This window comes from Palaemon carinicauda, chromosome 33 (assembly GCF_036898095.1).
Source record: "Palaemon carinicauda isolate YSFRI2023 chromosome 33, ASM3689809v2, whole genome shotgun sequence".
In the NCBI taxonomy this organism is placed as follows: Eukaryota; Metazoa; Arthropoda; class Malacostraca; order Decapoda; family Palaemonidae; genus Palaemon; species Palaemon carinicauda.
In genome coordinates this window covers 55954289-55972587 of record NC_090757.1, presented here as the reverse complement: position 1 = coordinate 55972587, position 18299 = coordinate 55954289, and the positions used below count along the sequence as shown (strand labels likewise).

The 18299-nt window shown below is 45.1% G+C and overlaps 1 non-coding gene and 1 pseudogene across 1 annotated transcript; both read left to right on the top strand.

Moving 5' to 3' along the window:
- Positions 1-10457: 10457 nt before the first annotated feature.
- LOC137626352 (5.8S ribosomal RNA) lies at positions 10458-10617 on the top strand. Its single transcript, XR_011041029.1, has one exon. It is a non-coding gene; the product is annotated as a 5.8S ribosomal RNA (ribosomal RNA).
- A 1040-nt stretch (positions 10618-11657) lies between these two features.
- The window catches only part of LOC137626356 (large subunit ribosomal RNA), an 8805-nt pseudogene continuing 2163 nt past the window's right edge, over positions 11658-18299 (top strand).

The following is an 18299-nucleotide window of genomic DNA, read 5'->3' as shown; positions in this document are numbered from 1 at the left end:
CAATACTTTTAAGATATTCAGAGCTTCAACACATTTAGCTTTTAGCACTTTTAGGTGAGAAACCCATGTAAGTTTACAGTCAAATATCAAACCTAAAAATTTGGTTTCCGATACACATGGTATCCGTTGACCTTTAATGTATATATCCGGGTCTGGATGTACTCCCCGGATACGACAAAAATGGACAATGGTAGTTTTACTTGTCGAGAACTTAAATCCATTCATGTCAGCCCACTGGATAATTTTATCAATAGAGAGTTGGATTTTTCTCTCAACCATTGCCATTCTAGTGCCAGCAAATGATATTGAGAGATCATCCACAAATAATGTTGAGAGAACATCCTGGGGAATGGCTGAGGATATCCCATTAATTGCTAGTGCAAAAAGGGTTACACTCAGCACACTACCCTGAGGAACTCCTTCTTCCTGGCACTTACTCTCTGATAGAGTTTCCCCCACTCTCACTTGAAAAACTCTACGTGAAAGAAATGCCTGAATAAATAGTGGCAGCTCTCCTCTCAATCCCAATTCCTGAATGGTTTTAAGAATACCATATCTCCATGTGGTATCATATGCCTTTTCAAGGTCAAAAAATACTGTAACATGGTGCTGTTTGGAAGCAAAGGCTTCACAAATAGAAGACTCAAGTCGTATCAACACATCAGTCGTTGTTGAGTGCATTTTTCGGAATCCACATTGAATCGGTGATAAAATACCTTTCTTTTCAAGGTACCATATCAGCCTTGCATTGACCATCTTCTCCATGATTTTACATAAACAAGATGTCAATGCAATAGGACGATAGTTTGCTGCTAAAAACTTGTCTTTACCGGGTTTTAAAAAGGCTAAAATAATGGCTAGTTCCCAAACACTTGGGTAACTATGATCATGCCATATTCTATTAATAATGCTTAAAATAAATAGCTTTGTATTAAAATGTACATGTTTAATCATTGCATATGGAATTCCATCGGGTCCAGGGGCTGTATCGTTGCAATGAGCAAGTGCGGAATCAAATTCTCTTTCAGTGAAAGGAGAATTATACGACTCTTCCCTTCTTGTTGCAAAATTTAAAATTTTCTTTTCTTCAGTGCTCCTATACTGGTGACCAGGGGCTCCTTCACACTTGCTGGATACATTTGAAAAATGATTAGCCAGGGCATTGCTAACATCATTTGCTTCAGTTACATACTGGCCATTCACCTTCAACACTGGTGGTGGGTTGGGGGTGAATTTGCCAGCTATCTTTTTTACTTTCCTCCACACAGAAGATGGTGGTGTTCTACTGTTAATGGAGGAAACAAAAGACATCCATGACTGGCGTCTTGCTTCTTTCATGGCACGACGGAACTGTGCTCTACATTTCTTGTACATAGTTAAATTCTCATCAGTTCTGCGTCTACGCAATCGTGTTAGAGATCTTCTTGTGGCTCTGTGGAGTGCAGTTAGTTCTGAAGACCACCACGGGACTGGTCGTCGTTTGAATAACCCTGTTGTTTTGGGAATTGAATTGACTCCTGCTGTATGAAGAGTTCCATTCAGTAGGTCTATGGCATCATCAACACTTTCAAACTGTTCTGCTCTCCCTTCGATTTCACTTAGCTCGGAAAATTTAACCCAGTCTGCCTTGTCTAGATTCCAACGTGGCGATCTTTGCAAAGGCGGACCCTTGTTGGTGTTTATAATGATTGGTGCATGATCACTAGTATGCCAATCATCTAATGTCCTCCAATCAAAATCAAGAAGGCAGTTAGAGCTTGCAATTGAAAGGTCAATGCATGACAAAGTACCTGTCTGAACATGGAAGTGTGTGGGCTCTCCTGTATTAAGGAGTCCCACATCCTCATTCTCCACAATTGATGAGATAATATTGCCCCTTGTGTTTGCTAAAATATCACCCCATAAAGGATGTCTACCATTCGTATCTCCCAGTAAGAGAAAAGGTTGAGGGAGTTGTTGAATGACCTCTACTAAATCATCATATAAAATATCATTTGGAGGTAAGTACAGAGAGCATATTGTATATTTTCTCCCTATATCAATTTGTACAACAACTGCCTGCAGGGTTGTACGTATACACATGGGTATTTGGGGAACATCTCGACGAATGTACATGAGACTTCCGCCATGGCTCCCTGCTTGTTGATTATATGGTGTTCTATAGCTAACATACTCTCGAGGACTAGGAGTGTTAGAATCAAGCATACTTTCCTGTAGACATACAATTATGGGGGAATGTTCATGAATTAGGAGCTTAAGTTCTTCATATTTCGCCCTCAAACCCTGACAGTTCCATTGCAAAATGGAGGAGAAAACTATGGATTATTTCTGGAAGACATCTTGGATGAGGTCTTCCCATTAGCAGTTTTTAATCTAACATTATTACCTGTAGGTTTCTTCAGAGGTGGTCTTGTTATGTTGGGTTTTACGTTGGTGTTTTTCTTTGTATCTTTTTTATCTATTTGTTGAGGGGGATGGTGGACCTCAACTTGAATTTCTGATTTATTTAAATTATCTTCTGGTTGATCGGCAACATCAACAGACAAAACATCATATTTATTTGATGTCATAATTCTAGTATTTCTTATGGAAGGGGGTGAGAGAGATGGAGGTCTCTCTCTTTTACGATTAGTAGGTTGTGAGTTACCAGGTTTTTGTACCTTCCCCACTACAGGTACACCTGATAATTTGATGTCAGGTGGAATCTCCATTAAATCAGGCAAGGATATGGCCTGGGAGAGGTTAGTACTATCCTTTGTAATCGGGGACAAAGGTTTGATAGTGGTGGGCAATGTCTTTTGGTTGATACTCAATGATAAATCTTTAGGAGGAGATATTCTTGTCTTATGCAGCACTTTATCAATAGATGGTGAATTCCTTTTTCGAGAACTACCTACAGTAGTAGGTGGGCGAGATGATTCCCGAGGAACTTTTTTTCCTGTTTTTAATGTCTTTGCATAAGTGTTAGATTTATTTAATAATCTCTTGGCATGCCCCACGCTTACATGTTCAATAATTGATTTATTGAGGGCAGCCTCTTGTAACTTATAAAACTGGCAGCTCCTATCATTAGATTTATGATTAGAGTTGCAGTTTAAGCACCTTGCCTCAAATGTACATTCCCCATGGTAAATATTGGAGCAAGTATTACAAATTCTTTCACTATTGCAAACTTTGGAAGGATGTCCAAATTTAAAGCAATTATAACATTGCAGTGGCTTTTGCTTGAAAGGTTGAACTCTGATCCTTTCATTTTCTATGTCTATGTGGGAAGGTACATCGGCATCCTGGAAAGTAAGAACAATCATTGATGTTCCAGGTACTTTATGTACTTTCCACACTGATAGAGGACACATAGTCAATATCTCTTCTTCAGTAAATTCATACAGATCCCTATTAAAAACCACTCCCCTTCCATAGCTAAAGTTTAGATGGGGTTTGATGTCCAATTTTATATCATCATTTACCGTCTTCAAATTGGACAGTATAACAGACTGTGTATATGACTTGGCCTTTATCAGGTAACTTTTCTTACCGAATCGAGATATATCTCCAGGTGCGATCGTACCTACCTTCCTCTGAAGAAATTTGCAGACCTTGAAATAATTTTCCGTACCTCCTACAGATTGAGCAAGAAGCCACATTGGTGGTTTTGGCTTTCTTTGGGATGGCATATCTGCCTCTATATCTTTATCAGCCCAGTCTGCTAGTCTGTAGACATCCAGATCTTTAGGTGCCCCATCACACAGAGCACCCTTAACACTCATATTACCTACTTTAATATCAACAATATTACGGCTTGCATTAAATGCTTCCTCATGACAATTAAATGATAACCAAGATTCCCAATTATCATCTTGAAGTTTCATTCTAATTTCTTTTATTAATCCATAACACTCAAATATTTTATGTAGCATATCATAATTAGTTTCTAATGGGATTTGGGTAATGTGCAGGACATTCAATTTTCCTGTGTTGCCCAAATTACCCTTTTTCCGAGTGTTTAAAGAATAGTCCTTTTTAGTTCCTACGTCATCAACGGAGTTTTCTTTAAATGAATTGCCAGAGGTCGTCAACAGTGCCGGGGGCGAGTCAGCATATCCAGGGGAGGTGGGGTCATTTTCACAAGAATCCATCATAAAAAAGAAGAGAGAAGAGTGATTTTTTGAAGTTTGATTTACCTGCTTGAGAACATTAAGGCATCACATGTTGGGAAGGAAATTTACACTCTCCACTACCGGCACAGTGAGAGTATACTTCCCAGATGGTCCCCTCGATACCCTACCCGAAGGATAGCATCAAAACAGATATAGAGGCACAGGTGTAAGCTGAACCCGCCTGTTAGGACTGAGACCAAGAAACTATGGAATCATCCTCCCCATATCTGTAATGACGGGCTTCCGGCCAAAAGCCGAGAGTCCTACCCCAAGCGTTGGATCCCCCTGGATTCCGAAGACCCAACACTTGAGAATAGTTCCGCCAAAAAGGTCCAAACCATCTTCGGGATGGCTGAGATCATCCAATACTCTCACATATAGCTTTGAGCACAAAACACCTCCCAACCGTGACACCTTTCCCATTCATCAAAGCAGGCAGCAATACCGGATGTATAAACATCCGCCCAAGTGGCAATAACAGATGTAGAAACATCCATGCCATAAAAAAAGAGAAAAAAAAATAATAAACACACATATATATGTAAATATATACACATACATATGGGAAATTTTACTCATAGGGTTGGGACAGCAACATGAAGGAAAGTTTATAATATTAGGAGAAGGTTGAAGCCATATAAAGAGGAAGAAAAAGATGAAAGAGAGAAATTTAGATTCGAACTGGGGGAGCAATTTCCCCAAGTTCGAGAGCCCTCTTGTCCGTCACCAAGATTCAGCACGGGAATGAAATGCCGTGCTGAAGCTCAATGACTTCATCAAGGCATTCTCTCATTAAGAGGGAGAGAGAGAGAGAGGTGGATATATATATATATATATATATATATATATATATATATATATATATATATATATATATATACATATATATGCATATATATATATATATATATATATATATATGTGTGTGTGTGTGTGTGTGTGTGTGTGTGTGTGTGTATTATACTATTTATTAACAACCTGACAGAGTAAGCAACTGGTAATGAGAGTAAAAATTTAGATTTTTGTTATTGAAAATCAAATTAAAAGAAAAATAACTTACAATTAGCATAAACAAACTCTAATAATCTGTCAAGAGAACGCACCCTAATAAACAAAAGATTTTCTTTTGGCGCAAGGCACACAGCTCCTTGGCAACAATCCAGACCAACTTTCACGGCTGAGGAAATATGCACGTGAGCCGCTGCCGCCTCCTCCTCCTCCTCCTCCTCCTCCTCCTCCTCCTCCTCCTCCTCCTCCTCCTCCTCCTCCAAGCTCAGCATCCATTCCCCTTTGGAATGCGAATTAAAACAAAAATCCTTTCGAGGGAGGAAAGAGGATTCCGAAGATGTGTCCTCTTCTTCATGTCTGATTGTGATGAGGACGAAGTCTTGCTGCTCTGATTAAAGCTCATTTTCAATTATCATTCAATTGTTATCATAGTTTAGGTCAAATTACTTGGGATCACATAAGCTTTCCATATAAAGTGTGTGTTTTTTATATAAAAGTAATTCGTTTTATTTCTTTAAATTTTACCAACTAAAAATTAATATATTTGGGCTGATACTACTCGGAACTCTTAAAGGTATTTTTTTTATGTTTAACTCTTTGGTTAAATGAGTTTTTATGTTCACAAACTGTAATAATAAAAGCTGTTTTGATATTTTTTGCAAGTCATAGAAAGAAAGAGCTACCATCCTATGCTCGTTTACTGTGAAAAAATCTATTTTCATAAAGATGTTTTTGAGAAAAACCCTTTAGTTCTTCCTACTCATTATCTCCGGTAAATGATTTAGCGAAATAAGTAACAACTTTGATTACAGAATATAATCAGAATTAAAGGAAAATACGAATAACAAGAATTTCTTTAGGAGTTGATTTTCGTAATGCCAGACTTAATGTGATTAACCAAGTTGGAATTAGCTTTAGTCAGTGTCATTTATATTGTTTATGTACAACAACAATAAAAATAGCCGTTTCTAGTCCACTGTAGGGCAAAAAGGTCTCAACATTATTTATGCCTCTGATTGGGCAAGTTTTCATCACCTCGCTAGCCACTACGGATTGGTAATGGTAGGAGACTTTAGTCTAATCGCTCACAGCAAACCAACCTAGTATGGGTGTCCCTGACTTGCGTTGCTAATCATGGCGATACACAATTGCCTTCACCACATCAATCTATCCCCAGTTAGACATTTCAGTAAAAATCTAACTGTTAGTAAGAGAGAAAAAGGCTCGATGGGCTTCAGTGCCGATCTTTAAGAATGGGGAAAAAATAGAAAAAATACTATCTGAGGATTGAAAGCGGGTAGAAATTAACAATCTTACGGACAAGGCCACCCCTATTCAACTAATTACAGGCTTAAACGGTAGTTAGAGCGACAGTTACAGTTTTAGCTCTCCCAAATTCAAATGCAACGGAAACAAAATGGAAACTCTTTTTTACGTTTATAAAATTGAACAAATATATTTTTATCTTTTTTGGTCTTAATAAAACTTGAGTTGTACAAAAAGGATAGTTGAAAAATGTCGAGGAATAGAGAACAGAGGAGTTGGTAACAAACAAAAATAACAAGCATTGCAAACAGAGAGGCAAGAGGCTTTTCATCTTTGAACAAAGACCAGTGAGACATAATCCTTTTTTAATATGACCAACTATCGTAACCCAATACCAAGGAGGTATTGCGATCGAGTCGGTTTATTTATTTGTGTTTCTGTGAACAGGATACCATCAAACTACTAGATGGGTTTGGACGAAATTTCCACCACAGATGGATCTTAGGCCATGGACGACTCCATTACCTTTTGGCGGAGATCAGAAATCTATTTTCCTTTGTTACTAGTGGGTGGACTCAAGCAGTGAAAAATGATGTCTAGATATTTAGATATGGACACACACAGATTCAACCCTTCCCACCCTCTCCCCCTTTCCTAACTACATCCTGCTGATTCGGCAATTTTTATGTGTAGTTCCAGAGTGTACTTCTACAGGGTACACCCTCTCCCCGGGGTATGACTACTCCCTCTCCCCATGGCTTGTGACAGGATATATACACAGTATATCTTATCATCCATTATAGTCCACTGCAGAACAAAGGCTTCACACATGTCCTGTTTATGAACTTTCTATGGCAAATCACACATGCAAACTTTCTTAGTTCGTCGATCCATAGTCTTCTTTTCTTTCCCCAGCTACTTTACCAATCTCTAGGGACCCATTCATTTATTCTTAAGGTACATCTATTAACTGTCGTGCTCATTACATGTCCTGCCTATGTCCATATAATTTTCTTACATGTTGTCAGAATATCCTCTTCTTTGGTTTGCTCTCGTATCCATGTTGTTCTTTTTTCTGCCTCTTGGTGTTATTCCCATCATTATTCTTTCTATAGCTCTTTGAGTTGTAACTAGCTTATGTTCTAAGGCTTTAATAGGCTCCAAGTTTTTAAAGAACAAGTTAGAACTAGTATGGCCAACTGATTAAATACTTTTCTTTTTTAGAAAAAGTGGCATTTTATATTTCATAATCTCATATTGTTTACCAAAAACTCTCCATCCCATGCTTATTCTTCTTTTAATATCGGTCTCGGGTCTCGGAGAAACACTTAAAGTCGGTCATAGGCACGTATATCCATTAACAATCTATAAAGCTTCGTCCATAACACTTATTTGTCATATACATTTTCATTGAATATTATATTAATTGTACTCATTTATTTTCAGACCTGCATTTCTGTTTCCTCTATTCAAATCTTCTATCACTTCTGTAACTCCTCCCATCATTCACTAAAGACAGCCATGTCATCTGCAAATATGAAGTTGTTAAGGTATTCCCCACTAATATTACTTCTACAGTTTCCAAGTATAAATTCATAACTTTTTATAGGCATTCTGGGAATAGTTTATATATATATAAATATATATATATATATATATATATACATATATATATATATATATATATATATATATATATATATATATATATATATATATATATATTTATATATATGTGTGTGTGTATATAGATATATATATATATATATATATATATATATATATATATATATATATATATATAAATATATATATATATATATATATATATATATATATATATATATATATATATATATATATATATATATATAACTAGACATATGATCTTTATTTTGTAGGGATGGTTAAAGTGTAGAAGTCAAACTCGACTTACAGTGCTGGCCAATTTCGACTCCATAGAAAACCAGTCTGTTCTTTTGAGAGGTACTTTAAAAACATATATAAGGATACATCATATCATCTCAGACTAAGATCCCTCTTAATGATAACAAAAGAAAAAAAATTTACATACGATTTTTGTAAAATCCTAAATGAACACTATAGTATCTACCTTCCTCTAAATACAGAAAATAATTTGCATGAGTTGCAAATTGCCCTTTCTACTACAGTGAAAATAAAACTTAGACAAACGATAAATAACAATCCTAATATTTAGTTTTCCTTTCCAGTAATCATTGTATTTGCATCATTCAAGCGTTTAAACTTGTTACCGTTCCTTTTTAAAAAGAAAAATAAAGTTTGATAGATTCGAAGATAGAATTGTAAACATTTTGTAATAATGCTCGCAAACGATAAACAACAATCCTTATTTGTATTTTTCTTTTTCACTAATTATTGTATTTTAATCATTCAAGTGTTTGAACTCTTTTACCATTACTTTCTGAAGAAGAAAAATAAAGTTTAATAGATTCTATTTAGTTTTCCTTTCACTAATTATTGTATTTTAATCATTCAAGTGTTTAAATTGTTTTACCCCTGCTTTAAAAAAAATAGTTTGATATATTTCATTTAGTTTTTCCTTTCCAGTAATCATTGTATTTCAGTCATTTAAGTGTTTCAACTTTTTTACCATTACTTTTAGAAAAAGGAAAATATAAAGTTAGATATATTCCAAGATAGAAATGTAAAATAAAATCACTATTTGAATATTTCGAAATCACAGGAAGGCAAACCTTCCTCAATGGTCCCTGTGATTATTTGGAGACGTCGAGGATATTACAGCAAAAGGGTTCCTCCTCCATTTGGAAGGATTACTCTGAGACGTCTCTCTCTCTCTCTCTCTCTCTCTCTCTCTCTCTCTCTCCCTCTCTCTCTCTCTCTCTCTCTCTCTCTCGGGAAACCTCAAGTCTTTGAGTTCCGGGGGTAGTATGGTTGCAAAACTGAAACTTAAAGGAATTGACGGAAGGGCACCACCAGGAGTGGAGCCTGCGGCTTAATTTGACTCAACACGGGAAACCTCACCAGGCCCGGACACCAGAAGGATTGACAGATTAAGAGCTCTTTCTCGATTTGGTGGGTGGTGGTGCATGGCCGTTCTTAGTTGGTGGAGTGATTTGTCTGGTTAATTCCGGTAACAAACGAGACTCTGGCCTACTAAATAGTGGACGGCCGTTTTGGTGCATGGGCCCCGTTCGACACAGTCTTCTTAGAGGGATGAGCAGCGAGTATAGCTGCAGGAGATTGAGCAATAACAGGTCTGTGATGCCCTTAGATGTCCTGGGCCGCACGCGCGCTACACTGAATGGGTTAGCGGGTTGTCCTTCTCCGAGAGGAGCGGGAAATCGCATGAAAACCATTCGTGATAGGGATTGGGGTTTGCAATCGTTTCCCATGAACGAGGAATTCCCAGTAAGCGCAAGTCATCAGCTTGCGTTGATTAAGTCCCTGCCCTTTGTACACACCACCCGTCGCTACTCCCGATCTAATGATTTAGTGAGTCCTTCGGACTGGCGGTCTTGGACTGGGGCGGCAGGTTTCTCCCAGCAATGGGGTTCCGCCGACTCGCCTGGACGGGCCGGAAAGATGTCCAAACTTGATCATTTAGAGGAAATAAAAGTCGTAACAAGGTTTCCGTAGGTGAACCTGCGGAAGGATCATTACTGATGGATGGCTCGGCTGTGCTGCCCTGGGGTGCACGGAGCCAGATGTAGAGCTAGTGTGGGGCTCTAGAGGTGGTTTTTGGTGGAGGGGCAGTCAGTACAAAGACGTCTCGAGGGCTGCGGAGCCACTGTCGTCCGCGTTGCCAGAGAGAAGGAAGAGGCGGCGACTCGGTGCGGCACGCATTAGGCGGGATTACGCCGCTGGCCGGAGACGACGTCAAGTACTACTGTCCCCGTACTGATGGTCGGAGAGAGAGAGAAGCACGGCCATCGGAGGAGGGCCCACCGCGCTGGCATGTCCGTGGCTGGCCGTGATGGAAGTCACGCTTAGCCCATGTTTTTGTATTATATTTCCAATTTGAACAACTTCTAATGGTGGATCGCTCGGCTCGTGGGTTGATGAAGACCGCAGCAAAATGCGTGTCGGCATGTGAATCGCAAGATTATGAGATGCATCGACCAGTTGAACGCACATTGCGGCGAGGGCACTGACCAGTGTCTTCGCCACTCCCGGACGAGTGTCTGTTAAGCATCCATCCCGGTGAAGGGTATTGCTGCGGCAGGCCCTGGCTGGCAGCAGCGCCGAGTGTGCGGCCCCCGGAGAGAAGGGGACCGGCCGGAGGCGCGCGCCGCTGTAAGGGGCGGCCGCAGGTACCGTGAGCCGTGGCGAGATGGGGATGTCGGGCCGGCGCCCACTATTTTTGTGGGCTGGCGGTCCGTTCCCTCAAGTGTGAAATGTCGCCGTGTCCCTGGACTGGGCCCAGTTGCTGCTGTCCGGCTGGCTGCTCCCAGCTGGCGGAGGCGCGGTGCCCTGGTGTCTGGGACTACGGTGGACGATCCTGCTCTCAGGTGAAGAGAAGCAGAGGCCATCCAGGGTGCCTATCCTGAGTGCCTACGCAGCGTTCGGGTCTTGTCCCGGGCCATGTTTCGTGGCTTCGTGAGAAGGAAGCAGCATCTGTTTGAGTGCCAGGCTTGCGGCCAGCTCCTCCTGCCCTCTGTGTCTGTGCGAGAGCAGAAGATGGAAGGACGACGGGCCGGGGCCGCTGGTGCACTCGGGCGGGTGACGAGACTGGCTTCATCCCGAGAGAGCGCGAGAGCAGTGAGTCGAAGAGAATCATTTTCTTTCGAGCGCTGCTGGGAGGGACCCCGTCCGTTGGTGCGAGGGAGGGAGGGAGGAAGGAAGGAAGGAACGAAGGTGAGCTGTTGTCCGGAGGACGAAGTGGGAGAGAGAGAGCCTTTCGATGAACGGTGCTGCCCTTGGGAGAGAGGGTGCTGTTGACACGGAGAAGCAAGCAGGTGGCGCAGCAGTAGCAGCGAGTAGTAAAGCAGCTACGGCTACCGCCGCCCCTGCGCTGCCCTGGGGAGTGGTCACCGCCAGACGGACGGAGTCCTTGCGAGAGAGGACGACGACGTCGGTCTAGCCGCTCTGCCTGCCGCTGGCTGCAGCAGTCGCCTGCACTCCGAAGAATGAAAGCTGCTCCTCCACCTCAGAATCTGAGAACGACGCCGCTGGCTGATCCGGACGTCCTGCTCCGTCTGGGCCCTGGAAGGCGTAAGTTTTTGAAGACCTCGTCCGCGGGGAGACAACCCGCCAAATTTAAGCATATTAATAAGCGGAGGAAAAGAAACCAACCGGGATTCCCCGAGTAAGGGCGACTGAAAGGGGACCAGCCCAGCGCATAACCTCGCGGTCCTGTACGGCCGTCGAGGGGTGTTGCGTTTCGGTGGATCCGTACCGCTCGAGCCTAAGTCATTGCTTGAATGCAGCCCCAAGGAGGGTGGTAGGCCCGTGTGGCGGCGCCTGTAAAAAGGTTTTAGGCAGCTTAGGCGGAGGGGTCTTTACCGTAGAGTCGGGTTGCTTAGTACTGCAGCCCTAAGTAGGTGGTAAACTCCATCTAAGGCTAAATACTACCACGAGTCCGATATTTTACAAGTACCGTGAGGGAAAGCTGAAAAGGACTCTGAAGAGCGAGTTCAAGAGGACGTGAAACCATTAGAAGCTCAAACGGGTGGAACCGTGAAGGTCGAAAGAGGGGATTCAGCTGGCGGGGTGCGGGCGGCAACCGCGGTTCAAGTTGCTTTTCAGTGAGAGGACCCGACGACGCAGTTAGTTGCCGCGGCCCCGTGGTTGTCGTGCCGCGGCCTGCGGGCTTATTTCTCCCTCGAGTAGAGTTGGTGGCGACCCGCTGCTTAGGCTCCGAGGGCCGTTTCGGATTGGTAGCCCGCGCCTTGGCGCGGGTGATGACCGACGACGGTACTGACCGGGCCCGAGCGGCGGTCACTGCAAGGAGGCCGCGGAGAGAAGAATGCGGCCTCTCGCCACCTGAGAGTGATTGGTAATCCACACGACCTGTCTTGAAACACGGACCAAGGAGTCCAACATGTGCGCGAGTCTAAGGGTGATCTAAACCCGGAGGCGAAATGAAAGTGAGCTCTGCTTGGGGCAGGCCGATCCCCTGTCTGCCGAGGCCTGTCGGGCCAGCTAGGTTGACACCTGCACTAATCTATCAATATCTCTTCTGTTCAGTCAACTGTCTAATCAACTTAAAACTATGTTGTACTAAAGCACGCTTTCCTTATAATGAATACCCCAGTGATATGTTTTCATATAATTTATTAATAAAAAGTACCACTGAGTTTTGCACTCTTCCTCTTTCTTTTTCTGACTTGAACCTGGAGGCAACTTGTACTTCGAATAGTCTTTGTTTTCCTTATATGCACTTTTCCATAAAGGTTCTTTATTTCCAGCAGTCTTCTGTGGATTACTTGGAGTGATACCGGCTGAATGGCCTTCGGTGCGAGTCTGACTAGGAACGTCAGCATTGTGATTACGTAGATGTGACACAGGCTCAGACATTCTTTCAGCTCTAATAGCAGCTATTTTATCGCTACCCTGTTGAGAAATTGTATAGATATTAAATCAAGTGGATAAAGAAAGAAATCAGATGGCGGGCGGCGGGAGTTGGGGCGCAGGCCGAGGACTTGGCGTAGTGCGGCCCGGGGCACGGGGGGCTCTCGGGCTCCCTCAACCCGCGGTCCACCGCCAAGTACCTGAGAGCGCAGCCGTTGGGACCCGAAAGATGGTGAACTATGCCTGGCGAGGACGAAGCCAGAGGAAACTCTGGTGGAGGTCCGAAGCAGTTCTGACGTGCAAATCGATTGTCAGAGCTGGGTATAGGGGCGAAAGACTAATCGAACCATCTAGTAGCTGGTTCCCTCCGAAGTTTCCCTCAGGATAGCTGGCATTCGGAGAGGTGAGTTTCATCCGGTAAAGCGAATGATTAGAGGCCTTGGTGGTGCAATGCCGTCAACCTATTCTCAAACTTTAAATGGGTGAGACGTGGAGCTTGCTTGAGATGTGAAGCTCTATGATGCAAAGAATCAGAGTGCCTAGTAGGCCACTTTTGGTAAGCAGAACTGGCGCTGTGGGATGAACCAAAGGTACGAGTTAAGGGGCCTAAAGGAATGCTAATGTAGACACTACGAAAAGGTGTTGGTTGCTATAGACAGCAGGGCGGTGGCCATGGAAGTTGGAATCCGCTAAGGAGTGTGTAACAACTCACCTGCCGAAGCAACTAGCCCTTAAAATGGTATGGCGCTCAAGCATTCTCCCGATACTCGGCCGCCGGGGCACTGTTTTTGGCGCTGAGAGAGGCGCTATGGAAGCCCCGGCGAGTAGGAGGGTCGCAGCGATGAGCGTCGAAGGGACTCGGCGTGAGCCGGCCTGGAGCCGCCGCTGGTGCAGATCTTGGTGGTAGTAGCAAATAATCAAGAGAGAGCCTCGTTGGCTGATGTGGAGAAGGGTTCCATGTCAACATCAGTTGAACATGGGTGAGTCAGGCCTAAGCCCAAGGATAAAGTTCCTGTGTCCCATGTGATCCCAGGCCTCTAAACGGAGAGAATAATGTTTAGTAGGTGTCCTCTGCTGGCTGGCTGGCGTGGGCCGGTGGCCGCGGGTCCGAGCGAGAGAAAGAAGAAGCGAGACCCGCGCCGCGGCGCTCCTCCACCAGCGAGGGACCGACTGTCATCATAATAGATATGAGCTGGAAGGGATGCAGTGGCGAAAGGGAATACGGTAATGATTCCGTGACCTGTGTTCGGACGGGCCCGGTATCTGCCTTTGAGGTGGAGGCCGGGTCAAGTGTGTGACGATTCCTGGCAACAGGACCTGGCTTGTGTCCACTAGCGTCTGGTCTGGGGGAGAGTTTTCTTTTCTGTTTTAGGCCCCGTGATCCCCGGAAATCCTATGAAGCGAGAAAGGGGTGATGGTATAGCAAACCACACGGTGGCCGTAGAGCGACACAGTTCTTGTGTCGTCCCGTGCACCAACGCCAGTCCGTGAAAGATGCAAGTGAGGAAGTCACACGGGTCGGAGTCCGGGGCGGGTGCGGGTGGCTGGCCCTCGTGGTCAGCGCCCCGCTCGCCTGTGGTGACCCTGTTTCGACACAGACTGTACCCATCTCCGCATCAGGTCTCCGAGGTTTGGAGCCTCTAGTTGATAAATGAATGTGGGTAAGGGAAATCGGCAATTTTGATCCATAACTTCGGGACAAGGATTGGCTCTGAGGGTCGGGCCAGTCGGGCCTTTCCGGGAAGCGGGTGCGGGGTGTCTCGGGGGGCAGGATTGGGCGAGGTCTTGTCGGTTGGCTTCGGCTGGCCGGCGGACCGAGCTCGGACCTCGCTGACCGGGTGCCCTTCCGCGGAACGGGCAAGGTTCTGCAAAGTATAATCGCGTCGAGACTTGGGGCGGAGCGCGGCTCTCGTGCCGTGCGAGGCCCCAGACGGAGACGTGTATATATTACTCCGGCTGGCAGCCTAGCGACCAGCTCAGAACTGGCACTGACACGGGGAATCCGACTGTTTAATTAAAACAAAGCATCGCGATGGTTATGGCTGATGATGACACGATGTGATTTCTGCCCAGTGCTCTGAATGTCAAAGTGAAGAGATTCAAGCAAGCGCGGGTAAACGGCGGGAGTAACTATGACTCTCTTTGGCGAAAGACGAAGCATACATCATCGCTGAAATCCAAGACCTCAGAGGAAAAAGCCATAGATTACTAGCGACCCACCTCCACGTGGTCCTGCTGGTAACCCATCTTGATGGGTCGAACGGGTCGCTTGGAGGACCCAACCCGCCCAGCCTCTTCTTCGGGAGAGACTGTGGGTCGCTCCACCCCTAATGATGTTGGGGAAAGCCGGCGATTGGGTCAACCCTCCGCCAGCAGGGGTACTCAAATTCAGAGTACTCCTGTCGCCGGCTCGTATTCTAGCCATATGAGTGGGCCGAATACCATAGCCCAAGGCATGGACGGGGACGATGGGCGTAGTCCGATCTGCCCTATATGCGAAAAAGTGTTCAAAACTTACGCAGGCCGACGTCTGCATGAAAGACGTGCGCATGCGCTTCAGTATCACGATGGGGAAGCGCATTGAAGATCGGCGCAACAAGCCCTGGTCCCACGAAGAACTGGAAATGATGGCACAGTTTGAAGTTTCCAAATGTAGCCATCCATTTATAAATAAGAGGATCATTAGACAGCATTAACGGAAAGAGCAAGTCCAAACAATACAAAGATATTCTTAAAAGGCTTGCTGATACGAAGGAGAAGAAGGAGTGTAAGGAGGTTAACAAGGATGAGACTTTGAAGCCCACCAAGTCCAGACGGGAATGCCTTGTGGGAGGCAGACTCGAATGGACCTTGGACGAAGAGAACTCTATGGTTCAATTCGAATGGGCGAACCGAAATAAACCCCACATTAATAAATTGATTCAGCAAAAAGTCCTTCCTTGGCGTACAACTGAGAGCGTACGCACAAAGAGAAGGACTTCAAAATATAAAGAAAGAGCAGTAGCATATGCGTCAACAAAATCTTTTGACTGCAATGCCGTGCCTCTATCCATGCTCTGCACGGTTAACCTCAGCAGAGTAGGATGTGATGGCCAAATTGAAGCTGCGAAGGACAATATAAGGGGAACCACCACGGCCAATGATGAGTTGGCATCCACGTTGGATGATGAGATGAGGAGAGAATCGAGAAGGAGTACTGGAGATGGAAATATGATATACCCAATATGGACGGAACCGAATATGACGAATAACGTGGATACAACCCTCATTCCCCTAGAGGCCAATAATAACGATACCACCAGGTCCCAGGATGGGATGAATGACTACTTTGAATCCATGACCGGAGCCATGAATATCTTGGCTCCCGACCATGGAGGGTCTCCCCCGTCTAGCCCCGACGGGAGTAGTTCACCAGATTCCTCTGTACGTAGTGAAGATCATAGAGAGACAAATGATGAGATGGAGTCGGAAATAAACCGACTGAAAGAGGAAATTTTTGGTAGGAGGCCGAATATAGCAAGGAGTAATGGAAGGGGAGGTAACAATCTGGAAAGGAATATTCCTCGAAAAAAGAGGAGGAGGATGGAATATGCGGTGACTCAACGCGCCTGGGACAAGAACAGAGGCCGAGTCACCCAGAACGCTATCCTGGGCAAAGACCCGCTTGCTAGCCCTGCCCTTCCACCAGGGACAGTGGAGTACTGGACGGCTCTTTTTAAGAGGCATAGTCCAGCTAGAAACATTACCATAGATGAAGTACCCGAAGGTTGCACCATTCTTGAGCCCGTGACCATCCAAGACGTCGAATGGTGCAAGAAGAGAACTAGTCCCAAAACGTCGCCGGGCCCTGACGGCATAAGAGCTGCCGACTTTAAAGCGGTGGCTAATGACCGAGTTGTAGAACTCTACAATCTTATCCTGCAGCATAAATTCTGTACGAAGGAATGGGCAAAGGGTAGAACTACCCTTTTGCCCAAGAAGGACGTCCCCCAAGAGGCCGGGGACTTCCGACCCATTACGGTGACATCCGTGGTGACCCGCGGGCTGCACAAAATTCTATCCAAGCATTTGGCGGAGCGCCTCCCTTCCTCAGTCAGACAGAAGGGGTTCATGGCTGAGGAAGGTGTCAGCAGCAATCTACTACTATTAAAAACCCTGATAAAAGAGGCCAAAACTGAGTCGAGGACCCTATATCTAGCCTTCATTGACTTTATGAAGGACTTCGACTCAGTAAGTCATCCGGCACTGCTGGATACAGCTAGGGCCGCTGGCCTCGACGAAAACTCAACCCAGTACCTCAAAACATTCTATTCGAGTATAAGCACGGAGGTTGCTGGAGTTGAGGTAGATATTACGAGAGGAGTCATGCAGGGGGATCCGCTGTCCCCCCTGCTTTTTAACATGGCACTAGACCACGCACTCAAGCGCCTCCCTCAGGGCGTAGGGGCAACGCTACGAGGGGTGGCGATACAGTATATAGCGTTTGCCGACGATATCGTAGTCGTGGCGCAGAGCAGAGACGGTTTAACACTCGTGATTAAGAAACTGCTAGATGAGGCGGGCAGGCTTGGCCTTGAGCCAGGCCTACAGAAGTGTGCCACGGCCGGTATCGTCGGCGATCGCTCACCTAAGTCCTGGTACATAGATACCCGCCCCTTTACATATGGGAATACCCACTTCCCGGTGACGAGTCCTGAGCGGGTATATAAATACCTTGGGGTCGAGATCGGGCTCGGAACCAATGTAAATGGGGCGAAACTGATTGAAAGGGCCAGAACGGAGTTGGGGAATCTACAGGTAGCACCTTTGAAACCCCAGCAGAAATTCTGGGCCCTTAAAAACGTGCTTATCCCACGGCTACATCACGTGGCCGTGCATGGAGACCTCAAAAAGTTCCATTTCATGGGACTAGACCGGGAAATCCGGAAATTTGTCCGCAAGTGTCTGCACCTTCCGGGCGACACTCCACTGGCGGCGTTCTATGCAGGGTTGGGGGCAGTTGGCCTCGGTATTTTCAATGTCACTGAGGGTACACCTAAAGCCCTGATAAAATGCCATAGACGTTTAGCAAGGTCCCCAGACCCTCTGGTGGCGGGTATTGCTGCCGACCAAGCGCAACATCTTCAGGTTACTGCCACAATTGACTGAGGTGCCAAGCTTTATAACTCGATTGATGGATGTGGCTTGAGGGAAGCTCCCTTTGGCCTAAAACCAAAATGGATGGACGGTGGGACCCGCATGATGAAGGGAGGCACCTTTTGCAATGCCATTAAGCTTAAACTGGGGCTTCTAACCACCCCGGCTCGAAGCGCAAGAGGCAGGCAGGTAAGCAGCCGCTGCGATCTTGGCTGCAAT